General features: G+C 42.6%; 1 protein-coding gene across 5 annotated transcripts in view; it reads right to left on the bottom strand.

Annotated features, from left to right (window-relative positions):
* USF3 (upstream transcription factor family member 3) overlaps nucleotides 1–18,774 on the bottom strand; it is a 50,309-nt gene extending 31,535 nt beyond the window's left edge. For 3 of the 5 annotated variants that reach the window (XM_072812141.1, XM_072812144.1, XM_072812139.1), the window contains exon 1: nucleotides 18,509–18,774. The gene's annotated coding sequence lies outside the window, so the exon portion shown is untranslated. Of the gene's footprint in view, nucleotides 1–7,534; nucleotides 17,186–18,508 lie in introns of those variants that run through there. The other 2 variants (XM_072812142.1, XM_072812140.1) reach the window with 1 other exon arrangement.
* Nucleotides 18,775–22,708: the final 3,934 nt, after the last annotated feature.

Raw genomic sequence — 22,708 nt, 5'->3', positions numbered from 1 at the left:
CAACCTAGCATGGGGTTCCCTGCTCAGTGGGGAGTCTGCTTTTCCCTCTCCCTCTGCACTCCCTCCACTCTGCCCTGCTCATGCTCTCTTTCTCAAATAAATAAATAAAATCTTAAAAAACAAAAAACAAACATGTGAGATATGACCTCACATATGCTAGGATGGCTAAAATAAAAATGACAATCCATAACAAGTATTGGTGAAAATGTAGAGAAATTGGAGCTCTCATATATTGCCACTATGGAACAATTTGGCAGTTCCTCAAAATGTTACACATAGTTACCATATGACCAAGCATTTCTACTCCTAGATATTATCAAGATAACTGAAAACAATTGTTCACATACAAAAACTTGTACATGAAGATTCATGCAGGAATATTCGTCATCTCGAAAAAGAGAAAATCCAAATGCATATGAACTTTATCATTGTGATATATTCACACAACAGAATATAACTCAGCAATAAAAAGGAAAGAAGTACTGATACATTCTACAGCATGGATGAACTTTGAAAACCTCATGCAATGTGAAGGAAGCCAACCACAGAAAACTGCATATTGTATGATCCCATCTACTTTAAATTCTAGAACATGAAAATTTATAGAGATTGAAAGTAAATTAGTGTTTGCCAGGAGCTGAGGAAGATGAGGAATGTCTGCTAAGGGGGTCTGGGAGTATAGGGAGAGTGTTTGTTCTTTTGGCGATGATGAGATGTTTTAAAATTAGATTATGGTGATGGTTTCACAACTCTGCAAATATACTAAAAACCAATGAATTTCACTTTAAACTTTATGGTATGTGAATTGTATCTCAATCATTCTGTTTAAAAAGGAAAAGAAACTGTTTGATGCAAATCTCTTTGGGTAATTTGAAATTCTCGTTCATCTTTTTCATCAGTTTATTATGTGAAGCTCTGAAACACCCAGAGTGTAAACTACTGAATCTGAGATTCTTACAGCCTGGATTCGCTATTCATAGGACCAGTTTCAATCTATTTTCATGGCATGGAATAGCAGGAATCAGTGGATTCAGGGTGATTTTTCTCCTGACAGGACTTTTAACTGCTCCCATCCCCCACTGAAGACAGCCCCCTTCTCATTGTACAGTTCCATGTCTCCGTTTCCTAAATTTAAAAAACCCAGAATTTATGAAGATTTAAATTTTTTAATTAAAAAAATCTATTTATACATCTAATTTTTTTCAGTATAAAATTCTATCTCATTACCAATCATCCCCAATTTTCCTACTACAGAGGAAATGTGAAGCTACCAAAAATAAGTACTAGCATTTTAAAGTAGGTCTAATTGTTCAGGGGCAAATTGTGTTTTCTTTCCACCAAGAACCAAATTAGTGGTAAAGATTAAATTCTGTCTTTGATACAATGAAGAAAAATCTAACTCTTAGCATCAAGTTTTCAAATTAGAATTAAAAGGTCTTAGTTGAAAACATTTTTTGGCACATTGCTTAAACATAATTTGTCCATAGTTTGTGGGAAATCTTTTTAACTGCTATACTTAATTCCATTTTATTGTTGCTTAATGTATTCTTAAGTATTTACAATTATTTATAATGCTTTATGGAATGCCTACATAGGCAGTTTTTAAATGTGTTCTATTTCTTTATCTGAGATCTCTAGCAAATCCTTAGCTCTCTCCAATCAAAATGACTTAACCCACTGAACTAAAGCATGATCCATGGAAATGATAACATAACTAAGCTTAAATCTCTGGTCTGAATCACAGCCATTTATATCCCTAATGTAATTGAAATAAATATAATTTTATACTCTATAACTGCTTATTTAACAGTTTTTAACACTTTCCTTATAATAAAAAGAACATATACCTAGAAAACAAAGCCAGACATAAAGAAAAAAATGAAACTACTCTCAATCACATCACTTGACCAGAATTCACAAGAATTATTGCTGATGTTCTTATATATTTCTTATGGATTTTTTTCCTGCATAAGACTGATTTTTTACAAATGTTAGACCATAAGCAATTTTGCATTCTACACTTTACTTGAGGTGAGCATTTCTGTCATTAAATATACAAAATCGTGATTATAGTTTTTATGTTTGACATTATGGACACATATGCTCTAATTTCTTATTTAATGCTTTAGGCATCTTTGCTTTCCATATTGTGCTGTATGAGTTATTATTTGCATTTACCACCTTCAGCATATTTTAAGTTAAGAACCCTCTACCTAGAATGTCTTATTACCTGGTCTACCTGTTCAACTCACTATATCATGAAATCTGGCACATCTGTGTTATATAGTTCAGAGACAGCACAGGGTGCTTTTTAGAGCCCAAAGAATCCTTCCTTTCTGTTTGGTTTCAGCAGCTGCTTTCCATCATGGTGGGTAGTTGAGGACTTATAAATTTATGAGTGTGCTATGTTGTCTTCTGCTTTGTGTAACTGCTATCAGAAGTCCTCATTTCTTCTGCCATTACAGACATCTTACATCCTCTAACATTATCTGTTGGCTCCTTCCTGTCACTCGTATCACCATCCATGCTTGGTGCTTAATTAGTCAGGGTGGTTCCCAAATGCCAACCCAGAGATACTACAACATATAAAAGAAAAGGAAATGAACAAAGTCCTGCCCCTGGAGCTTTCTCTGTGAAGTTGAATCAAACTGTCCCTCAAAGAAAAAGAAATAAGCCAAAGGTTTTAAATGTTTATTTACAAACTATACAAGCAACCAATTTATTTAAAAATTATTTTCAGGGCAGCCAGGGTGGCTCATCAGTTTAGCACCGCCTTCGGCCCAGGGTGTGATCCTGGAGGCCCAGAATCAAGTCCCACATCAGGCTCCTTGCATGGAGCCTGCTTCTCCCTCTGCCTGTGTCTCTGCCGAGATCTCTCTCTCTGTGTCTCCCATGATTAAATAAATCTTTAAAATAAAAATAAATAAATAAATAAATTTCAAAGAGTACAGAAATCTATAAAGTTAAATGGAAAAGTTATTCTGCTCTACAATCATGCTTTCCAGGAATACCCACTGTAAACAGTTTGGAATTTGTTAGATCCTTTTCTTGCTCTTATCCATACAAACTACAAACACTCCTGGCTAAGAAATTATATCTAGATTTCATGCATTAAGTTTTAAAAACTCGGGGTGCTGGGTGGCTCAGTCAGTTGAGTGTTCAACTCTGGACTTTGGCTCAGGTGATAATATAGGGGTTGTGGGATCGAGCCCCACATCAGGCTCTGCACTCAGCAGGGGAGTCTGCTTGAGATTATCTCTCCCTCCCCAACTTCTTCCTAAAATAAATAATCTTTTAAAAATTCAGTTGTAAAAGTAATCCTTGCTCTTTGTAAAAATTTTTAAAAGCACAAAGTATATGAAGTATGAACACCCCTCTGCTTTTAACAGTCTGGTGGTTTAATTCCAGACATTTACCTATTAAGTCCAAACAATTACATATATACAGGACATATTAGTAACTGTAACACTGAAAGAGCAGGACACATAAAATGCAATAACTACAAAATACCTTCCATTGCCAATATAAATCTCTATGGGGTGATCCTGCTCCTTGGGTAAAATTTAGGGTGGATCCCATGACTTTACTGATCACAATTATACAATAAAAGTCCCGTAGTCATTTTTAGTCACAATCCATTAAGAATATTTCAATATGGTTCCTTTGATGTGGGTAATGCCTCTCCCAATACTATCGCTTACATTCTCTCCCCAACCCCCAGCATCTGCTTCTGTCCTTAAGGCTCCAGTCTCTTTCTGCTGAGGTCACCCTGCCGCTGATGGAAGGCCTGTGGCAGAGTACCTGGATCAACTCCTCCTGACATACTGTGGACCCATATCTGTTACCTCTCTGATGCAGAAACATGTACCTCTCTGATGCAACAATGTTTAGAAACTTACTATATAAGTCATATTCATGTATGTGCAAAGGGACATTATTCAAGGATATATTTTTTAAGATTTTAAAATTTATTTATCATGAGAGACAGAGAGAGGCAGCAAGAGAAGCAGGCTTCCTGTGGGAGCCCAGGATCCCAGGATCACCCCCTGAGCCAAAGGCAAACAATCAACCACTGAGCCACCCAGGCACCCCAAGGACATTCTTTATAAAATTGTTTCAAGTAGCAAAGGACAAGGAAACACCCCAAAAGTTCATCAAAAGAACTTTTTTGTTTTTAGGAGGAGAATGATTGGGGGCACTCAGGTGGCAGTTAGGCAGCTGACCCTTGGTTTTGGCTCAGATCATGACCTTGGGGTTGTGAGATCAAGCCCTGTATCAGGCTCCACGCTCAGCTGGGAGTCTGCTTGGGAGTCAATCTCTCTCGCCCTCTGCCCCTCCTCACTGCTAAATAAATAAAGAGGGGTGCCTAGGTGGCTTAGTTGGTTGAGCGTCAACTCTTGGTTTTGGTTCAGTTCATGATCTCAGGGTCATGTGATTGAGCCCCTGGGCTGGGTCTGCACTCAGCAGAGTCAGCTTGAGATTCTCTCCCTCTGCTCCTCCCCACCTCCCCCCGCACTCTCTAATAAATACATAAAATCTTTTTTAAAAGAATGATTAAATATGTCACAGTATTATTTTGAATCATCTGAAATTGCCCACATTTGACCTTTTCTCCCTCTAGAAACTACATGTCAGATGGTTCAATCTAAAATAGATTGAATTGGGCAGCCCGGGTGGCTCGGCGGTTTAGCACTGCCTTCAGCCCAGGGTGTGGTCCTCTAGAGACCCAAGATCAAGTCCCATGTCAGGCTCCCTGCATGGAGCCTGCTTCTTCCTCTGCCCGAGTCTCTGCTTCTCTCTCTCTCTCATAAATAAATAAATAAAATCTTTAAATAAATTGGATTGAATCATAATGTCTAAATATTCACTCTAAATATATATGTATGTCTGTACATATGTGTAATATAAATAAAATATATGTATATATGTATAATTATAAAATGGGCTGTATTGTGTCTCCCCTAAATTCATGTTTAAGTCCTAAACCCTAGTACCCTGGAATGTGACTGTATCTGGAGATAGGGTCATTAGAGGTAATTAAATTAAAATGGGTCATTAGAGTGGACCCTAATTTAGTATGACTAGTGTCCTTATAAGAAAAGGAGATTAAGGGGTGCATTCGTGGCTCAGTCAGTTGAGCTTCCGTCTTCAGCCCAGGTCATGATCTCAGGGTCCTGGGATGGAGCCCCAAGTCGGGCTCCCTGCTCAGTGGGGAGTCTGCTCCTCCCTCCCTCTCCTTGTCCCTACTCCTGTGCTTTCTCTCTTGCTCACGCTTTCTCTCAAATAAATAAAATCTTTTTAAAAAGAAAAAAAGAAGATTAAAACACAGACCACACAGACATGGGAATGACCCAGTGAAGACACACTCCAAGAAGGCACCCATCTACAAGAGGAGAGGCCTCAGAAGAAATCAAACCTACTTACACCTTGATCTTGGACTTCTAGCCTCCAGAGCTACAAGAAAATATTTCTTGTTTAAGCTGCCCAGTCTGTGGTATTTTATGTCAGCCCTAGCAAACTGTATTTTACATATAGTATATATAAATATACATATATATACACACACACCCATATACATATATATTTATATGTATATATTTTTATTTAAAAAGCTATAAACATACATAATACCTATCCTCTGGGATGGGGAGAATATATATGTATATGTTACAAATGCACAGAATTTCTCTGGAAGGATCACCTTTGAAAAGGGGAATGGGGAAAGGGCATGAGAAAAACCTACTGTATATCCTTATATAGAATTTTAATCCTCTGCCACATGTATGCATTTTCTCTTCTACAGTATGAATTAACTTTTCAGTCTTTCTAACAAATGTATTTAAGACTATAATATTTACTCAAGGTACAATTTTGTCAATCGCCGAATAGTCATTAATTTCTAAATAGTATGTAGTTTCAGCTAAATTTTAAATTATTTTAAAAAATACTATATTGAAAAACAAAAAACTACATCCGTTTTTTGTGGGGAAGAAATTAAAGTCCCCACCACCATCTATTCCGTTTTACTCTCCTAGTTGGGAATCAATTTGATACCAATTTTCTTGATATTATCACATGCACATAAACTTTTTATAAAAATGAAATCATTCCATATATGTCACTCTGAAACATGCTTTATTTTTAGTTAGAAATATAAACATCTTTCTAGGTAAGTAAATATGAATTTACCTTATTCTTTCTAATATGTACATAGTGTTATGTAGCACAGAGCCATACTTTATTTAGCTGTTCTCCATTGACCAATTACTCATTTTTTCCCTTTTCCTCTTTTATTATTTTTGCTACTAAAGACTATCCTGAAAAAAAGACTGCAATCAACATATTTTGAGCTCTTCTCAGTCCAAAGGGCAACAAGATATCTTATTATTGTTTAACTTGCATCTCCTTGATGACTAGTGAGACTGAATACCCTTTCACATGTCATGAATCCTTTATACTTTTTTCTGTGATTTGCTTTTTATTATCTTGACTTTTTCTTCCTTGTAATTTCAACTTTCACATCCTCTTCAACCTGAGTTGAAATAAAGTTTTCCAAGTAGTTGTATTTCTTTTTTTGGCTCCACCTTTGTTAATTTATATGTGTGTATGTGAACTGTTCCCTTGTATTATGATTGGCAATAAATAGTACCTAATTTTTAGGGGTGCCTGGCTGGTCAGTCAGTAGAGCATGCGGTTCTTGATCTCAGGGTAATGAATTCAAGCCCCACATTTGGGTGTGGAGGTTACCTAAATAAACTTTTTTCAAAAAGTATCTAATTTTTAGAATTTGAGAGTTTCTTTACCGTCCTCTTACGTGATGTATTTTTGTTAAGTGTTACATGAGTATTTGAGAAGAGTGTGTATTATTATCTCCTTAGGTAAAAAGTTATATTAAATATTTTTAAAAGTCAATGTTTGCTCTTTGGAATAAATTTTGATAACAAATTACTGTGCATGGAGATCCCTGGGTGGCTCAGCGGTTTAGTGCCTGCCTTTGGCTCATGGTGTGATCCTGGACTCTCAGGATCGAGTCCCGCATCGGGCTCCCTGCATGGAGCCTGCTTCTCCCTCTGCCCATGTCTCTGCCTCTCTGTGTCCTCATGAATAAAAAAAAAAAAAAAAAAAATTACTGTGCATTTTCTTCTACTCAACATTCGCCCCCAGAGCATGCATATTTCTTTTTAAAACTTCCTGCGTTATTTTGTTTTATATTTGTCTGAAGTCACCTGGAGATTTGGTTCTATACCATCTAAGAGCCTTTTTGAAAAAAGAAGGAAAAAAAAGAGAGAATTTATTCCAGTCATATTTATTGTAAATATTGTCCCTGATGGTCATATTCTGTTCTCTCCCCACCACCATTTTTTTACTTTTCCTTGCCTCATACTTTATTTTCCTCAATACCTGTTTTCCTACTTTATCTGCTTGATTTATGAATCTCCCTAACAATTTTGAGAAACATACTACAGTGGACATTTATTTGGTATTTTCTCCTCTCCACTTCATGAAATCCCCCCATTTTCACTTACGTAAGTACCTCTAAATCAGCCCTTGTGCTTCAGTGGTAGTGGCTGGCAGGCCTTGGCAAGTGATTTTTTTTTTCTGGGCACAGTGACTGGTCTCAAATTGGTCCAAACATAACAAACTTCAGGACTTTTCTTTGATGGTGTGGGTAGCTATGCTCTTTCCCTTTCCAATTTAAAGAGAAAACATATAATTTCAAATACAGACATCTTGCAAAAGAAAGACGCCAGTTTAAGGATGAAAGTGTACACAAAGAAAAGCAAAGCTGAGAGGATAAAGCTGAGAGAAAAGGAACTGCTTATGATAAAGTATCTTAATATTAAAATTTAAATATACTTTCTTCCTATTAAAACAGTATGATCTCCTCCCCTCCCACTAAAAGTTTTAACATACTCTATGTTACCCACCAACTGTCCACTGCCCATCTCCCATGCCAGACACTTACTACAATTGTGTAGAATTTTAGCTCTAGAGTCGTTAGTTCTAGAATTATTTTCCAAGTCCAATAGCTCATAATTTTCTTCTTTGTCTTCTTGTACCATATTTTAGAAGAACTCCTTGGTTTCATTATGTAGTTCATTAGTCATCTACTATAACTATGCTGCTATTCAGCCCGCTACCAAAGTTTTTATTTCAGAAAACATGTTTCCAATTTCCAAAAACTTTCTTGTTCTCATTTCTTTTTCATAGCACTCATTGCTATTTTATGGAGATTACATGCTCTCGAATTTTTTAGGATATTTTAGGACAAAAATGTTATCTTTTGTCTATTATATTCAATTTGTTTTCTCAAAGGTCAATTCCTCCTTCTGTTCAGCTTGATGTCACTCTTTCTTGATGAAAGAGTGGTTTTCCTTAAATATTTAGTGAGAGGGGGATCCCTGGGTGGCGCAGCGGTTTGGCGCCTGCCTTTGGCCCAGGGCGCGATCCTGGATACCTCGGATCGAATCCCACGTCGGGCTCCCGGTGCATGGAGCCTGCTTCTCCCTCTGCCTGTGTCTCTGCCTCTCTCTCTCTCTCTGTGTGTGACTATCATAAATAAATAAAAATTAAAAAAAAAATATTTAGTGAGAGTCAGTTAACTGAATTGGCAGATGAAGCTGGTTTCCCTAACAAAGTGGTTCTCAATTCTGCAGGCACTATAGAAATCATCTTTTTAAAGAAAGCTCCCTATTTGATTTTAATGTGTATCTACTACTAAGAATCAGTACTTTAATACATGTAAAAATTAGTCTTCTCTGCCATGAATGTCCATGCTGAGTTTAAGAGTTCTGGCTGATGGGCAGCCCGGGTGGCTCAGCGGTTTGGCGCCGCCTTCAGCCCAGGGCCTGATCCTAGAGACCGGGAATTGAGTCCCACGTTGGGCTCCCTGTATGGAGCCTGTTTCTCCCTCTGCCTGTGTCTCTGCCTCTCTCTCTGTGTCTCTCATGAATAAATAAATAAAATATTAAAAAAAAAAAAAAGAGTTCTGGGTGAGCATATGGGTACCTCAGTCAGTTAAGTATCTGCCTTTGGCTCAGGCCACCATCCTGGGATGGAATCCTGCATTGGGCCCCCTATTCTGAGGGGAGCCTGCTTCTCCCTCTCCCTGTGCCTGGCATTCGCTCCGCTTGTGTGCAAGCTCTCTCTGTCAAATAAATAGACAAAATCTTAAAAAAAAAAAATAAGAGTTCTGGCTATCAAAATTATCACACATTGATGGATGAGGTAAACAACTAGATGAGTGCCTTCTGAAGAAAGGAGCACCACATTCACAGTGAAAACTGGAAGTTCTCTAAAGTATAACCCTGATTCTCTCTCTGCCCCTAAAGTCCATGATGGAGATACCCTCAATTCATACAAATATGTGCTAGTAGCTTAGCCCTGTGAGTAAGCGCTGTAATTAGGTATTCTAATTGCCCTGCTATGGTTGTTCTGAAGTCTACTAATTAATTACCTTTGACCATTGCTATGGTCTGAAAGTTTGTGTCTCCCCAAAATTCATATGTTGAAATCCTAACCGCCAAGGTGATGGTATTAGGAGGCAGGGCCTTTGGGAAATGTTGAGGTCGTGAGAGTAAAGTCCTCGTGAATGGGATTAGTGCCCTTATGAAACAAGGCCCGGAAAGCTTGCCTGTTCCATGTAAGGGTATACAGCATGAAGTAGGTAGTCTGCAATCTAGAAGGCCTTCACCAGAATCCAACCATGCTGGCACCATGATTTGGACTTCCAGCCTCCAAAACTGTGAGAAATAAATGCCTTTTGTTTACAAGTCAACCAGTCTATACTTTGTTAGAGCAGCCTGAACAGACTAAGACAGTCAACCTCTACCCTCTCCTACTTTCCACAGTCTATGAGCTTTGGGATTTTTCCAGAATTGCAGTGGGAAAACTCACTTTCCTACTGTTTCCCCTTTATGTCCATATTGGGTTGCAGATCTCTCCACACCGTATGGTTTTGCCATCAACCTGATCCCATATGCACTGCATTTTTCATAAATTCCTCAATGTTTTTGATCTTTAGATGACACTCTTCCCAGCTTTTGAACACTAATAATGATGTGTTCTTATTTTCCTATTTTTAATTCTTTTTGTTACTTAACTAGATTTTTTTAAAGATTATTTATTTTAAGGGGTGGGACAGAAGGAGAAAGAGTCTCAAGTGGACTCTGCTGAGTGCAGAGCCCAATGCACAGCTCAATCTCATGACCCTGAGATCATGACCTGAGCGGAAACCAAGAGTCGGTCTCTCAACCAACCACACAACCCAGGTGCCTTAGATTTCTTCATTATATAAATAAAACACCCTAAATTAAACGACTTAGATCACATTAAAGGATTTAAGTTATAAAAGATGTAGTCTCCCACACCAACTTTCCTCCTGAAATTTCCTGTTAACAAGACTCGAGTAATTACTGCTACATTACTATTCTTCTTTTTCCATACTCTATTCTTTGGAAGCAGGTACTAAGTCTAGCCCACATTCAACAAGAAGGGAACTAATACCCACCTCTTGGAGAAGGGAGTATCTAAATATATTTTTTACAATTATTCTGCAAAGGAGATTTCTCTTCTCCCCCAATTTATTTATTCAATCATTTATTTATATCAGTATGGAGTCAAGGAAATATTTTATCCTTTGTGTCAAAATAGAATGCTACAGTTATTTTGTTGTTAAAATTGTTCAAGCTCTGGTCATTGGGGACTCTTTCAGGCTGGCTCCTATATCCTTTTCACATACCCTCACCTCTCTCTCACCCTCATTTTTTTTTAGTGCTTCCTTACTTTTTTGCACTATATGATGCTCTGGGCTCATCTTGTGATATGTATCTTATTGGTTCTGTTTCTCTGGAGAATGCTAATATAATAGGTAATCAGTAAGTATGTTGGTGAAGGAGTGAAAGACTGAGGCAGGGTGCAGGAATTTTTTAAGGCCCCGAAAGTAATTCTGAGGCAAAGTCACTCTAATCACTATAATACCCCCATATATACTTGCTACCTCATATTAATGAATGAATGGTATAGGTGAATGGGAATAGCCTTTGATATCAGACCTAGAATCAAATCTTAAAGCTGACATTCACTAGCTATTTGATTTTAAAGTAAGTATTCCTGGGGCCCCTGGGTGGCTCAGTTGGTTAAGTGTCTGCCTTTGGCTCAAGTCATGATCTCAGGATTGGAATCCAGCCTCATGTTGGGCTCCATGCTCAGTGGGGAGCCTGCTTCTCCCTCTGCCTCTGCCCCTCCCCCCACTCATGTGTGCTCTCTCTCTCTCTCTCATGTGCTCACTCTCTCAAATAAATAAATAAAGTCTTAAGAAAAAATAAAGTAAGTATTCCTTGGGGTGCCTGGCTGGCTCAGTCCACGGAGTGTGTAACTCTTGATCTCAGAGTTGTAGGTTCAAGCCCCATGATGGGTGTAGAGATTAGTTAAAAATAATAATAATTGTTTTAAGTTCCTCCATAAAAAAATAAGTATTCCTTAAAGTCTTGGCATCCTCACATTTAAAACTGAGAGACTATCACCACCATCTGGGAGGACTGTTGTGAGTTTACATGTTAATACATTTAATAGATCAAGCAAAGTGTTTGGTACACAGCAAGAGCTCACTACACAATAGTTGCCTTTTTCCATTTCCCCCCTAATTCACTGGGAAGACGGAGTCACCTAGTGTGAGTTCCTTAACTGTATCCTACATATACCATAAGAGACCTCTGCCCGTGCATCTGTCCCTTCAGCCCACCAGAACATCCTAAAGCTAACTCTTCCGTTTATGGTGGGACTCTATACTTGATTCCTTTCTCTTTAGCACTTCATTTCTTCTTAGCCATTTCTCTTTTGCTTCCAAACTATGGAGCTTATTAAATAAGAATTCACTGTCTTTTCTATCCTCTGAAGCTTCTCATCTTTCCTTCATTGGCCAATCCTTCCTAAACCCCGGGCAGAGTCTTTTGATTGTTTCCACCAACCAAAACTGCTTTCTTAGAGACGAGGACTACTGTTGTTCACATCAGAGGTCTTTCTCTGCCTTCCCCTCCTCTCTGCAGGACTGGAGGCTGCTGCTGTTTTTTCCCCACATTTTCTCTCCTACGTTCCCTTCCTTGTCCCCAATTATGCATCATCTTTCTCTAACACGAATCCCTGTCTCTCACTTTGACTTCCAAGGCTCCATACTGTTTGCTTTTCTATTTGCTTTCTCTCTACATAGTTTCAAACAGTTTCTGTGTAAAAGGCATTACTTTTTTATAATAAAGCCAACTTACAACACAGATCTTGCTCCAAACCTTTGGTTAGGCAACTTCTCTTCAGAACATTTCATTTCAATACCAATTAACAGGTTTTTGCAACATGTTGAATTGCTTTGCCTCTTAAGAGACTTTCTTCCAATTTCTCCATTTTGTCAATGACACCAAAACTTTAACCTGGCTCTAAACCCAAAAATAATCTACAAACTTTCTCACCAAATCCTTTCAATTCTTTTCACAATGCTCATCTCCTCCTGTTTTTTCCTACCATCTCAGATTAGGCCCTGTTTTATACATGTCTGGCTCTTTTTTTTTTTTTTTTTATTCATGAGACAGAGAGAGAGAGAGATAGGCAGAGGGAAAAGCAGGCTCCCTGAGGGGATCCTCAGTGGGACTCAATCCCAGGACCCCGGGATCAGGCCCTGAGCCAAAGGCAGATGCTCAACCACTGAGCCACCCAGGCGTCCCCAAGTCTTTTTAGCTCCCAGTCTTTCACCTATTCTTCCATGGTTTCATATTTCAATGTCTTGGTAATATTTCCAATTCATGGTACTCAACATGTACCTCCCGTGCTCCGGAATCCACAGTACTATTTTCTACCATCTACTGTTTCAAATCCAAACTCTTGGGTCCTAGCTTTCATGACTCTACCTAACACCACCTTCTTCACTGGCCAGTCTCACTCATCCACTTACACTTAATACAACACACACACACACACACACACACAGGAGCAGGGCTATCAAGCTAATCATGCCATCTACCCTTCCCTCCTCTGCCCTCCAGACAGGTTCTTCCCTGTGCTCCTTATCAGCTGTTCATTTTTTTTGCTAAATCTTGCTATTTGCCCACTGAAATGACCTTTCCACTTTGCTTAGCTTTTTCAAATGCTATTAACCCTTTGAGGCCCAGTGCAAGTCCATCCTCCTCTCTAAAACTTTCCCTAATATTTCCAGCTAACACTAAACCCACTACCTTTGTTCTGGATTCTATCATTCTCACTTCTTAGTAATCTTGTTACGTAATATCTCTTCTCTCTCATATTATTAACTTCTTCTCTGTTAGTGCTTTTCCATTAAAATACATTCTTATTCCATTTTTTTTTCTTCATTTAAAAGGCAAAAAAAAATTTCTCTGACCTTGCAACACCTTCTATGTGTTCCCATTATTTCTCCCTCCCACCCATCAGGCTTCTTGAACAAGTAATTCATACTCAATGTCCCTTCTTCCTCACCATCCACTCTTCTGCTCACCATTACCTGGCTTTTATTTATTAAACTGCTTGCAAAAGATCTCCACATTATCAAAATCCGATGAACTCTATAGGAAATATCTGTTGTTTTTGGCTTTATGACAACAATACCTAAGTTTTCCTTTGGAGAACCTCTCTGCCTGATTTCTGAGATCTGACAGGACCATCAAACATGAGCTTATCTCTGGGGTTGGCCCAGGGATGACCAATAAGACCATACAAGGCAGGAAGGTGGCTAGAGCTGAGTTAGCCCCATAGGCCCATATAATCTTAGAAGCTGCTGTCCCTAGGCCGTTCCAAGGGTTGCTTATTCTGCTTTTCCTCACTTCTGTGAGCATACCCAATATCTATCCATAAATCTACCCATAAATTTTCTGCTTCAGTTAGCCAAAGGCAATTTCTATTGCTCATAACCTAAGAGAAATTATAGTGGAGGTGGAAGTGGTTCCTCTAATGGTTACACCTCAACTTTCTTCTCCCTGTCTCCTTTCACCGTGACTCCTGCTGTAAGAAATTATAATAGCTAAGGTGAGAAAGCTTTCAACCAGAGACCCAGTAACAGCTTCACTAATTGCGAGGTAAGGTTATCTGGGGCTCCACACAGAGCCAGGCAATAGTTAAAAGGGAAAGTACAGGCGCACAGATGGAAACTGGAAGAATCCTGGGGTGCCTCTTTGTACTAACACTAGCAGTGAAGTAACCAGTAGACTACTGCTACCCCACACAGGCAAGACCTATAAGGGCTCAAAGCAATTGGGAATAAAAGTTTGTCTGACTCCAAAGTCCATACTCTCTAACATAGCACTTTCCACTGATACCCATCTATTTTCAGCACCTTAATTAAGAAATGCTCCCTCTCATTTCCAGCCTTTGTACCTGTTAGTTTGTGTGGAATGTTCGGATCAACCTTCCAACTGAAAACTCCTAATTATCCTTTTTGAAACTTTCTCTGATCCCTAGAGATTAGTCCCAAACATCCTGACATAATATTCCACAAAGTCTTAACATGAAATATAATCTACATGCTTACTGGTTTTTCCCACTAGCCTGTTAGGCTTCTAAATGGTAGAAACCACATCTTTTAGATTTGTATCCTCAACAATTATTACTCAATATATGGGAGTAATAAATGTCTATTGGAAGAATATCTGGTCTTTCTTAATTTTCCATAGTGGATAGAAAATTAGATTTGGGGTACTTATGTTTAAATTAGCATCTAATGAATACTGTGTTCAGTCCCTTAATTATTTGATATGGTATTCTCCAATCCTTTCTATAAGTCTAAAAACTTCTTAAGAGCTGAGTTCTCCGTGTTTACTATTTCTGTATTCTCTTTAGCACCTATGAGTATTAGGCACATGGTAAGCACTCAATAAATACTTGATGAACTGAATTTAAAACACAGTATTAGCACATTAATAGGAGTAACTTATGCTCTACTGATCTAATTAAAAGATCTGGCCTTCTGAAGTAGTACAATTGTACTCATATGGAAACTTTAATGAGAAAAAGAAAAACTATCCAATTGGACAGTTAAAAGCCTTTCTCTTAGTGAGAGTTCCACAAATATTTTATGGACAACAAGAGTCAACCTCTAGAGCTCAGGGTAAAAGACTGTATATCCCCACACATATTGGAAGGAAGATTACAAGTTTAAGGGATCTGCCACAACTGTAATTACTTAAATTCCACTAACGAGTTCCTAATGTAAGTATGAGACATAAGAATATTTAATAGCAAATCACTCAATGTCAAATTAACCTACGTAAAGATGTATAGGGCTGTCTCTATACAGCCATATAACAATGACAGTCATTTATTCATTCAACAAACATTTACTAAGTCCCTACTAATGACAAGTGTTACCTTAGGTCCTAAAATTACAAAGATGGGGGCACCTGGCTGGCTCAGTCATAGAGCATGCGACTCTTGATCTCAGGGTTGGAAGTTCAAACCCCACACTGGCTGTAGAGATTGCTCAAAAATAAAATCTTTTAAAAATAAATAAAATTACAAAGACGAAGAGAACACAGTTCCTATGTTGGGGGTTCTAGCTTTGCTATGTGGCACTGGTATTTAAAAATACAATGTAATGGGTGTGGAACCTACTTTAAAGAAAAAATACAAAGTAGAGTTGCTCAACATGGAGGCTCGAGGCAGCAGTCTGGTGGAAAGAGTGGAGAAACACATATTTATGGCAACGTGATTAGCATTAACCCAGAAATAAGTACAAGATGTTATGGGGCCACAGAGGAGAAAATAATCAATTTCTGAAGAAATCAGGAAAAGATATGGAAGACACTGACATCCATACATGAATTCAATGCAAGTCAAGGTGGGAGAAAGCTACAACAGAAACATCTGAGATAGAATCAAACCTGAAACTAGGGTTGCAAAGATCAATGTCATTAAGAAAAGCAGAGATCTGAACCACATAGTTGTGGGACCATGAGAAGGTCCAAAGGTTTGGAAGGCATTGGGTAAAAAGTGGACGCATGAGTGAGGGCCTGATTTTAACAGAGCCTAGAACACAAGCCTAGCAGCTTGGACACTTCTAGGCTCAGTAGTTCTCAACCATGACTGCTAAACAGAAACACCTGGAAATCTTTAAAAATTGTACCTCCGGCAAGGGCTTACCCCGTATCAAAAGCAAGAGAATCTTTGAGGGGAGCGGCAAGGATGTTAAAATGTAAAAGCATACAAGGGGATTCTACTCGATAGTCCAGATTCAGAACCACTGGGCTTGAGGATAGAGAAGTATAAGGCATGACAGATATGGTTAAGTCTACACTTGATCTCAGTTCCTGTTTATAAGTAACAATTCTGAGCTGATTACCTACTGAAGCTTATCTTCCAACCTGAGTTAAACATTCTGTTTTCTTAGTGTTTCTTTTCCCTTGTTGACAATGCTAATCTCCGAAAATCAGAAAACAACCCATCAATTTCTCTTACATGACTGGTTCATTGACTGCACGGTGTGAAACTTAAGAGTTTTATTTCCATGATGTCCTACAGACAACTAACTTAGAAAACATTTCCATCCCATGCTGCCCTTACATCCCTGCAGTGAAATGCTTTCATATTAAGGAATGTTCTAGGCTACATCCATGGATGGATTTTTACAAATGTTCTCTCCTAAATATAGAGAGGATGTAATACCTACATATACAAGAGACATATGAAGAGCAAAATGTGAGATTTAAGTAGTCATTCTTGCAGTACCTAGAGACATTATACTAGTCCTGGTTTCAGATGTGCAAGGACTACAAAGTATTTTGCTTATTTTGTAACAAATATGGTCAGAATACTTCACAAATGAAGGGAAACAAATGTATCCCATACAACAACTCTGTGCTACGTTAAACAAGTGTTTGTGGGAAAAACAAACAAACACATTAAGATGATAAGAGAGGGGGCAGCCGGGGTGGCTCAGCGGATTAGCGCCGCCTTGGGCCCAGGGCCTGATCCTGGAGACCTGGGATCGAGTCCCACGTCAGGCTCAGGATCGAGTCCCAGGGATCGAGTCCCACGTCGCGCTCAGGATCGAGTCCCAGGGATCGAGTCCCACGTCGGGCTCAGGATCGAGTCCCAGGGATCGAGTCCCAGGGATCGAGTCCCACGTCCGGCTCAGGATCGAGTCCCAGGGATCGAGTCCCACGTCGGGCTCAGGATCGAGTCCCAAGGATCGAGTCCCACGTCGGGCTCAGGATCGAGTCCCAGGGATCGAGTCCCACGTCCGGCTCAGGATCGAGTCCCAGGGATCGAGTCCCAGGGATCGAGTCCCACGTCGGGCTCAGGATGAGTCCCAGGGATCGAGTCCCACGTCAGGCTCAGGATCGAGTCTCAGGGATCAAGTCCCAGGGATCGAGTCCCACGTCAGGCTCAGGATCGAGTCCCAGGGATCAAGTCCCAGGGATGGAGTCCCAGGGATCGAGTCCCACATCGGGCTCCCTGCATGGGGCCTGCTTCTCCCTGTGCCTGTGTCTCTGCCTCGCTCTCTCTCTCTCCCCCTCTGTATCTCTCACGAATAAATTAAAAATCTTAAAAAAAAAAAAAAAAGGTGATTAGAGAGTATGACAGCCTGTTGATCCTTTAAAAAGCAGGTTGGTTTGTTTGGTCACTTGTTTTTAAAGGAAAAAAGCAAAGGCATGAAATATGCCTCAGGGTCCATGTCCCTCACAAAGTGTGTATTCGAGAAATCTGTACTCTGCTCATAGGTAAGCAACTGTCTTCTTTATGCGAAATTTAAGTTAGCCACAACTGTCTTATTTTTGGGGAGGGTGTTAGGTCACTCACTATATCTACTTAAAGGTAAAAATGGTGTGAGAACAGAAGTTGGAAGCCCGTGGCACACACGCAGGTTCGCGCAGCCTCGTATTTCCTGACAAAGTCCGCAAACTCCAAGGACCATCTCCCAACGTAGCCACGGGGCGGGGAGGGGGGTGGGGGGTGGGCAGAGGGAAAACCCAACCATCAAAATGTGAGACATGAAAAAGAGCCAAGAAACCTGGAGCCGGGTTCCGAGGGTTGGCCACCCGCTTGCACCCATCCTACCAGAGGACAGGAAAGGCTCGCACAGAGGAGACGCAAGCCTGACTCTCGGACTCTGGGGTCGCGTGCGTCCGACCAGCGGGGTCCGAGGAAGCTCGGGGAGCAAGGCAAGGAGACGGGGGTGACGGAGGCCCTCCGGCCGGAGCCCCGCGCGCCCGGGCCGCCAGGAGCCGCGCTCGCCCCGCGCGCCGCTGGGGGCCGGGCGGCCGCGCGAGTCCCCCCCGCCGGGCCGGGCCGGGCCGGGCAGCAGGGGGCGCGGGCCGCCGGAGGTCGCGGAGGGCACTGCAGCCGCAGCCCACGCTCGCGCCCCGCCGGGCTCCGCGCTCGGGTCTCCGGCTCCGGGGGGTGGGGGTGGGTGGAGCGGAGCCGGGGCCGCCCCCCGGAGCCGCCCCCGCAGCCCCGGCCCCCGCCCCCGGCCCCCGCCCCGGCTGTCAGCCGCCCCCCTCCCGCAGTCACTCACCCGCGGGCTGCGCGGTCTCGGCCTCGGCGGCGGCGGCGGCGGCGGCGGCAGCGGCGGCGGCGGCGCCCCCCGCCCGGGTCATGGTCCCAGGCGGGGACGGCAGGGGCGTCCGGCCGCCGGGGCGAACCTCTCCGTCCGCGGCCGCCGCCTGCTCCTCTGGGGCTGGGGGAGCGCGGGCCCAGGCCCTCCTCTCCCCCCGCCCCCGCCGCCTCTTCCTGCGGCCACCGCCGCCGCTGCGAGCCCGAGCCCTCAAGGCCGGAGACCCGGCGGCAGCGCGGCCTCAACTTTCCCAGCCCCCCTCCCCCCGCCCCTCGCCCCTCGCCCCTCCCCGCCCCTCCCGCGGCCGCCGCTCGGCACGCGGACAGCCTACGCTGGCTGCGCCGCGCGCCCGCCCCTGCCGCCCGGCCCGCCAATCCGGCCCCGGGGAGGCTGCCGCGGCAGCCAATCAGAGCCCGGACGCCTCTGCGCGAGGCTAGAGGGCGGGAGGAGACGGAGGGAGAAGCGGGCGCGCGGCCCAATGGGGAGGGCCGGCGGGGACGGAGGTGCGCAAGTTGGGTTGAAGGAACAGGAAATATTCTTAAAGGTAGAGTGATGGGCAGCAGAGGAAGCCAGTAGGTGCCTGGGAGGGAGGTGGGCCTGGTTCCTTAAAGGGGCCGCCCTGAGAACCTGGAAAAAGGAGGTGTTTTAACAAGAAAAACTTCTTTGTATCTTGTTCTCCGCGCTGCTCGTCGCGCGTCCTTCGGTAGTTTGGAAAGTTGGAAAAGCTGAAAGGGAAAGAGGGCGTGCAAGGCTTTCAAGAACGATTAGAGAGCTCCTCTGAGCTTACGGGGCAGGGAGGGGAATGAAGGATGATGCCCCGGTCGCGGGAAGCGGGGCAGAAAGAAGGGAACGCAGACGTCCCCGATTGCCCCTTTCCCTGGAGGATCCCTGCCGAGCTGACGGTGCTCCAATTTTTTAGGTCGTGGTAACCTGTCATCCTTCACTTACAACAAAGCACGGATTCCTCTGAGCTGCAGATGACGGTGCTCAGCAGTGTCCTGGGGCCCCCCTGGGGGGCGGGGGGTTGCAGTATGTGGCATTGGGGGGCGGGGTTTGGGGCCCCAAGCTGGCGCTCCTGGAGACCTGGAGCTGACAGGTGTAGAGCAGCAGGGGACCTGAGGCTGAGGGTCCCCTACCTCCCGGATGGGTTGGGAGCCCTGGAACCTCTTCCTCCTTTCTCTTCGTATCTCATGCCTCTCCCACCCTTGGAACAGGTGTCCTCCACCTAGTGGTGGTGGAGGATTTCCAAGCGCTTCCACTACCAGGTTTGGAAAAGGTCCCAGATACTAGAGATGTCCATGGGCAGGACCAGGTAACTTCCAGAACATGGCATAATGGGGATTACTTGAGCCCAAGTGTGCAGAAGATGCTGACCCTGAACTGAGAAGAAAAGTGTAAAGTCAAACAGTAGCTGCATAATGTTGGCACAGCGGTTTAAAGGGTTTGATGAAACAGAAAGCCTTTAACGTTGCTTATAAACTGTGGAACTTTTGCACTTTGGTGCTTTAAAATTTTCATCTGTCCTGCCCTGTGTAGTTCTAATTAGTCTCTGGATGGACTTAGTACAACCAAATCAAAGCTGCAGCTGAAAAAGATCCTACAGCTCAGAACCTGGTAGTTAATAATGCTAATAGCACCTCCATGAAATTATATAGTATTGATTTGTCCAGCTTTGGGAAGTAATTTCCATTGTGATCAGAATAGAAGGTATTCATGTTAAGAAACTATTCTGGCTAATAAATATCACGTCTAGGGGGTGTGTGATTTTTCTAAACAACTGCAATTTATCAAGCCTAAGGTAACATAACACAGTTTTGACGGTTCAAGAATAACAGAACTTAAGGGTTTCTTTGGATCACTGTTAAAAACAACACACGTTAACGCCTTTCTAGCACAATTTAGAAGTGCCAAATAAGAGGAATTTCTGTTTGAAAAGATCTGAAATGTCAGCTTTTTTATTTTATCCTCATTCATAACTGAAGCTGAAGTCCTAATCATAGATCTTTCTATTGGCTTTGTGCTTTCAGCATTGGTTTGCTGCACTAGGTATGAGAGGATGATGACATCAAATAATTGCACAAGCCCAATTTTCGGGCTCGCTGCTATGTGTTTGACGAACATATACTAGTGATAAAACACGGTGGTCAAGCGAAACTGGTCTCCTTGCCTCCAGGCCAAGTCCACTTTTCACACAGTCCAGGTGATTCTGGTTTTCACCCACATGCTTAAGGCCCTTCCATGGCTCTGAAAGGCTGTTTGCATGACCTGCAAGCCCCTTGCTTTTGCATCCGCAATTTCAATTCCTAACAGCTCCTTTTCTCTATTGCTGGGGATGTAGGACTAGGGAAGGGGGCGCTGACAGCCAGCCGGAGGGCGTGGTCTGGGGTTGCGGCTCGGGCTGCAAAGAGCTGCTCTCGGCCCTGCTCCACCCACCTGCTTCGTGTCCCCAAAAGCAGGGGCTGTGCAGCGTGTGTCCTTCCCCGGCACCCGAGGCGGGGCCTGCTGGGGCGCGACCCCGAGCGGTGCGCGCGTCCTCTGGGCGCCCCGCGCCCCCTGGTGCCAGGCCCGTGGGGTCTCGCCTGGCGCCCGGGCCGCGGATCTGCAGCCTGGGCAAGAGAGGCTCCAAGCTGGCATCTTCTTTACAGAAGGTTTCTGAAGTCCATGCAAGAGATGCAAGCCAGTGATCATCTCCTGACATCTACTTCCGTATTTCCCGTGGAAACTGCCCGATTGTTTTTCCAGGGTGGTTGCAAAATTTCGCATTTTCAACAGCTACGTATGCAGATTCCAGAGGGTCCACATCATCGCCGACCCTGGATATTGTCAGTCTTTTTAATTCTAGCCGTTCTAGCGGGTATGACATGGTTTCCTCTCGTTTTAATTTGCATTTCTCTAATAACTAGTGATGTCAAGAATATTTTTGCCGGTTTATTGGCCAGTTGCATCTTTGGTACTGTTCACATCGTCAGCCCACTTTTAAATCAGGAGGCCTGGGGCACCTGGGTGGCTCAGCGGTTGAGCTGCCTTTGGCTCAGGTTGTGACCTTGGGGTCCTGGGATCCAGCTCCCCACAGGGAGCCTGTTTCTCCCTCTGCCTACGTTTCTGCCTCTTTCTGTGTCTGTGATGAATAACTAAAATCTTTTTATGAAAAAAATCAGGATGCTTGTCTTTGTTAAGTTGTGAAAGTTGTATGTTCTTGATGAAAGTCCTTTCTCAGGTATGTGTTGTGCAAATATCTTCACCCATCTGTGACTTTCAAATCAAAAACAAAATAGCTTTACTGAGGTATGACTGACGAAAAACAAATTGAACATATTTAAAATGTACAAGATGGGGCCCCTCACTGGCTTAGTCCACAAAGCATGTGACTATCTGGGGTCCTGAGTTCAAGTCCCATGTTGAATGTGTAGACTCACATTAAAAATGAATACATAGGGGATCCCTGGGTGGCGCAGCGGTTTGGCGCCTGCCTTTGGCCCAGGGCGCGATCCTGGAGACCCGGGATCGAGTCCCACGTCGGGCTCCCGGTGCATGGAGCCTGCTTCTCCCTCTGCCTGTGTCTCTGCCTCTCTCTCTCTCTCTCTATGTGACTATCATAAATAAATAAAATTTAAAAAAAAAAAAAATGAATACATAAATAAAATGTACAAACTGGTTAAGTTTCATATAGTTATACACCTTTGAAGCCATCTCAACAATCAAAAATAATATATCCATCCTGTCCTCAAATTTCCTCATGCTCCTTATTAATTCCTTCCTCTTGCTCTCATCCTGTTCTCCAGGCAACCATTAAACTGCGTCTTGCTATAATTCATTTTCATTTTCTAGAATTTTATGTAAATGGAATCATTCAATGTAAACTCTTTATTTCATTAAGCATACCTTTTTTTGAGATTCATCTACCTCGTTGTGTGTATCAATAATTTTTTAGGTTTTGTTGCTAAGTTGTATTCAAATGTATGGATACATTATATATATATTCAGATTGGAGAACAGTTGGGCTGTTTGCAATTTTTAACTATTACAAATAAAGATGCTAGGGGTGAGTGGGTGGCTCAGTCAGTTAAGCATCTGCCTTCAGCTCAGGTCATGATCCCGGGGTCCTTGGATAGAACCCTGCATCAGGCTCCCTGCACCAGGCTCCCTGCTGGGCAGGGAATC

This window comes from Canis lupus, chromosome 35 (assembly GCF_048164855.1).
Source record: "Canis lupus baileyi chromosome 35, mCanLup2.hap1, whole genome shotgun sequence".
NCBI classification, from domain to species: domain Eukaryota; kingdom Metazoa; phylum Chordata; class Mammalia; order Carnivora; family Canidae; genus Canis; species Canis lupus.
The sequence above is the reverse complement of the archived record's forward strand: the minus strand, read 5'-3'. Positions and strand labels throughout refer to the sequence as shown.